The sequence below is a fragment of the Panicum hallii genome, chromosome 1 (genome assembly GCF_002211085.1).
Source record: "Panicum hallii strain FIL2 chromosome 1, PHallii_v3.1, whole genome shotgun sequence".
In the NCBI taxonomy this organism is placed as follows: domain Eukaryota; kingdom Viridiplantae; phylum Streptophyta; class Magnoliopsida; order Poales; family Poaceae; genus Panicum; species Panicum hallii.
Window position 1 is genome coordinate 5353600 of NC_038042.1, and position 4668 is coordinate 5358267.

Below are 4668 nucleotides of genomic sequence, written 5' to 3' on the forward strand. Positions count from 1 at the left end.
TATGTCTTAGGGTACTTATATTTTTCATGCAGATATGACGCAGACACCGGAGCTCCTTGATGCGAACACCGACGAACGACACAGGTCGTACCTGGCAGCGGTGGAGGGGCAGCAGCTTCACGAGTTGCGCCCTCGTGTAGCAAAGGAGTTGTTGCACCTGGACGACCGCTGGCTTGACAGATGATACTTTGTATTTTTTTACGGAACTAATGTATAGCTTGTACGACAATTGTAACCACAATGCAAAATATACAGATTACGTGAGGCTGGTTTGCTGCCACTCGCACGTATGCTTCAAGCCGGCGACGGCCAAGATGGTGGCGTCAAGAAGCGGATGCAGCTGGACCGCTCTCTACTTGCGGCGTTGGCGGACAGGTGGAGTCCGGAGACGCACACGTTCCACTTGCCGTGCAGGGAGATGGCCCCCATGTTGCAGTACGTGTCGTACCTGCTCGGGCTTCCCATTGCGGGTGAAGCTGTTGGCCCAGTTGCCGTGCCACCTACCTGGAGGGCGGAGCTTCAGGAGCGGTTTGGTCCAGTGAACCCGCCACTTTTTGTGAACGTACCTGACGTGCTCGGCCCCGCCAAGAGTTGGGTAATACAATTTAGGGTAAGTACAATTATTTTTAATTAATTTAATTGAATCATATGTGACTATCTCTAAGCATTAAACAAATATATTTCAGGCTCAGGATCTCCACCCTCTGGCTGCGCAGTACGAGGTGTCGCGCTTCCTGGAGGCATATCTATTGTGGTTGTTCGGCTGGACTCTTTTCTGCAACTCTAGCGGCAAAGGCGTACTGGTTGTCCTCCCTCTGCACACGTGACGAGACGTACTGACTCACAAAGGCGAACCTAGTATTTGATATTATCGTCGAACCATACTGCGTCGAGCGAGTGATGAGGCAGTTCAGGCGACGATAACACTTTCCTCTCCTACCTCGAGCGTTCCAGGCTGTGCCGCACAATGTACATGAGTAAGTTTGTGATAACTCATTTTGTATTAACTATATAATCGTTATCATAAAATAATATTGTCTTTCAAATGTTTGCAACAGATATTCGCGCAGGGAGTATCATGCCAACGAGGTCAACTGGGTGGTCAAGCTGCAGGAGTACGTAGGAGGGTGGCTAGCCGCACCTGACAATGTGTGGGACGAGCCGCAGCCACACACGGAGGCGTCTTACGGTGCATACCTCCGCTGGTACCTCCCTCGCACACGTCCGTACATCACTCTTTAACATATTGATGACGCGGAGCTTCAGCACCAGCCGACCATCTCGAACACGTATCCCTCATACCATGATCAGGCGCAGCGTGGCGCGGTACGTCTTTCGCAACTTGAATTATTAAATCTTTTTTATAAAAGATCGATAACAATATTACTCTGCTTCCCATTACGTATGCAGATCGATCTGTTCAACTGCGTGGAGGTCAAAGCTACATCTCAGATCACGTTGCTTGAACGTGGAGTACGTGTACCGGACGCACAGTACAAAGACAGCTTTCGTAAGATTCAGGACAATTTGACGCGAGCGTTACGTGCACTGACGTGTCGCAGCAGAGACGACGTGGGGGCCTACAATTCATCTCATGCGTCCGCTCACGTGTACACAGCTGGCCCGTCGACTTCTACAGCACCGCACGCAGCATCCAGCGATACTGCCGCTAGTTCCAGCTGTAAGTCCTTTATAATTGCCATTTCGATCAACTTTGATTTACACGACTAATTTCGTTTGTTTTTATAGTCATGCACTCGACGGCAATGGGACCTCCTCCTGCAAGAATGGAGACTCAGACGTTTGGCGCCTATGCTCCAGGAACGTCTCTCCGTCGGGTTCGACGCCAGCTGCTCCGTACTCTCAGGGCTATACTCAGCATGCATGGTCGATGGGAGCTTCTGCACACGGTGGTCTATTCGGTGTGCTGGACTGGGACGACTGGGAGGGTGGCTCCGTCACTTGGTCGGAGTTGGTGGGCGGCGGCGCCGGGCCTGACAACATTGGTCCCTCCCAGACGTACGACGCTCCAGGTGCACAGTCCCAGGATGACCCGTTCACGCCAGCACCTCCTCCACCTCGTCCTCACCGTGCTCCAGATGCATTCAGGTACTCGGAGGACCACATACGCCGACGGCTTAGGACTGAGGGGGGGGGGAGGACGAAGAGAGCGCGAGGTCCAGGATGTCAGACCCGGGGCCACCGGGCTGGGCGCGTTACGAAGTTTAAGAGATTAAGCCCGTCTCATCTCTTATTCGTTTTGTTTATCTCTTGTTTATCCCGTTTAAATAGGAGATAGAGCTAACCAACACAGAGAGGATCTACTCGAGATCAGTTCTGGTGTGATCCCTCGGAGGGGGTTGGTTAGCATCTTTGTAACTCTGACCTCTCGGATATATAAGGGAGGTCAGGGACCCCCCTCAAAACAGAAGATCATTAGGTCATTCTATACAGAAGGCAATACAAACCATACAGGACGTAGGGTGTTACGCTCCGTGCGGCCCGAACCTGTCTAAGTCTTGTGTTCCTTGCACCTTCGAGTTCCTGATCTCGGCGTCCCCTCACCCAAAACTTACCACCTCGGGTATACCCCACGGTGGGCAGCCAGTTAAACACCGACAGCTGGCGCGCCAGGTAGGGGAGCGCGTCGAAGATCCACCGGCGAGCTCGATGGCATCGTTCAGATTCATCAGGTCAGTTCCCTCTCAGGGTACGACGTTCGTTTTTGGTTCATGGGTCTGCATCGCAGATGGTGCGGGCAGTTTCCGGCGATTCCTCGTCGACATGAAGCCAAAAACCTCCGCTGCGGATCTCCGCAGCGACCTTGACAAGTTCGTCGACGGGCTCGACAACTTGCCGCTCCACGCTTCCGCAGCGCAGATCGAGTTGGAGTCCGATCCAGCTTCGACTTCTTCTGGTGTTGTGGCAACTACCCCTGGTTTGGATTCGTTCCAATCTAGGGACCAGCACAACCGATATCAACTCGGTTTGTGCGATTTGGCCACTAACCTTCAGGAGGCCCACGACTCTGGGTCCTTCTCCATGTTTGAGAAGGACCTGGACTTGTTAATCTAGATCGGAAAGCTTGAGGCCACCACGTGTCGGGGGGCTTCGGGTTGTTCCGGTACCGGTGATCTGGTGGTCACCCCCCTGCCGGAGGGGCACGTGGTGTACTGGAGGGGCATGACGCTCCCCAAACTACTCGAGGCAGAGGGCCGACTCGTGGCCCACCTCGAGCCCTTGCCTTTTCAAGAAGGCAGGCCGTTGGCCACCGAGGCTGAGGGGTCGACTGAACTAGTCGACGAAAGTTCTCATGAGCTTTCCTCCCGCCAGGTGCTGATGGCCGAAGAAGGCGAGGACGATGGGGATTTTCCCATCGACAACTTTGAAGCGGTCTCCGAGGATGAGATCACAGCCAATGTCGGCGACGAAAATGACACCGATCGTGAAGCGCGGAGGGCCAGAAACAGGGCCCGCACAATCCGGCGGAGGAGGGCCAACGAGCGTAGGAGATCTATGCATCGTGAGCTTGATCCTGAGTTCGCCGCCGTTAGCGAACGGGGGTTTCGGACTCCGGTGGCCAACATCGCCAGGGTTACGGCCATCCTTGAGCGCAGCCATGACCCGAAGGTACGTCAAGCACTCTTGTACGCGCAGAGGGCTTGGATCCAGTTGGATCAACACAACCCGGCGCTTACCATCAGGGAGGAGCGCGTGGGCGACAGTCGAAGTCAGAACCACAGCCGAGCGGCTGGCGGCTGTCCTCGACGTCAACCCAGCAACGACAACGCTTGCGGGAGCCAGACCCCTGGCGGGAGGCAGCAGCCACCGCAAGGGGGTCAGCCACGACAAGCCCATCATCGACTCCCTCCGGAGGATCTGCGCCAACACATCAATGAAGGCCGCGATGCGCGCACCGTGATTTCTTCCAGGCGCAAGACCCGTGAAGAAGTTGAGAATGAAGGTACTGATTGTAGCGATCGATTTCCTACTTTTTCTGCTCGTTTCAGCAGCTACAAGTACCCGGAGGGCTTCAAGCCGATCGGTATCACCAAGTACGACGGCAAGTAGGCTCCCCAGCAGTGGCTTCGTTGCTACTCCACGGCCATTGACGTCGCGGGGGGCTCAAATATCACCAAAGTCGTCTACTTCCCGATGGCTTTGGACCCTGCGCTGCTCACTTGGCTGGAGAGCCTCGGCAGCAACACAATCGACTCCTGGGAACGGCTTAAGAAAGTCTTCATCGACAATTTCCAGGGAGCGATCACTCGTGCAGGTACTCGACATGATCTTGCCCAGTGCAAGCAAGAACGCAACGAGCTCCTGCGATCCTACACGCGTCGCTTCTTCGACGTCCGCGCCACTATCGCGAACATCTCGGAAGAAGACATCATCGACTGTTTCTACAACGGCATCACCGACCCCAGCATCTACAGGGATTTCAAGCGGAACAGGCCAAAGACTGTTGCGGGCCTTCGTGACATGATGCACGATTGGTCCGAACAAGAGGAGAAGATGCGGGAGCGGTTCCCGCGGCGTCAAGATAACAATTTGCGGCGCCCAAACGACAACCGCAATGACACAAGCCAGCGGGACTTTTCGGGTTCACTCCGAAAACGAAAGCCAGATAATGTTATCGCGGCTATCGATCGTCCTTCGCGGGGCAAG

The 4668-nt window shown here is 54.7% G+C and overlaps 1 long non-coding RNA gene across 1 annotated transcript; it reads left to right on the forward strand.

Moving 5' to 3' along the window:
• Window positions 1-286: 286 nt before the first annotated feature.
• On the forward strand, window positions 287-2097 carry LOC112886171. Its single transcript, XR_003227351.1, has 5 exons — window positions 287-610; window positions 687-977; window positions 1059-1326; window positions 1411-1681; window positions 1750-2097. It is a non-coding gene; the product is annotated as an uncharacterized LOC112886171 (long non-coding RNA).
• The last annotated feature ends 2571 nt before the right edge of the window (window positions 2098-4668 follow it).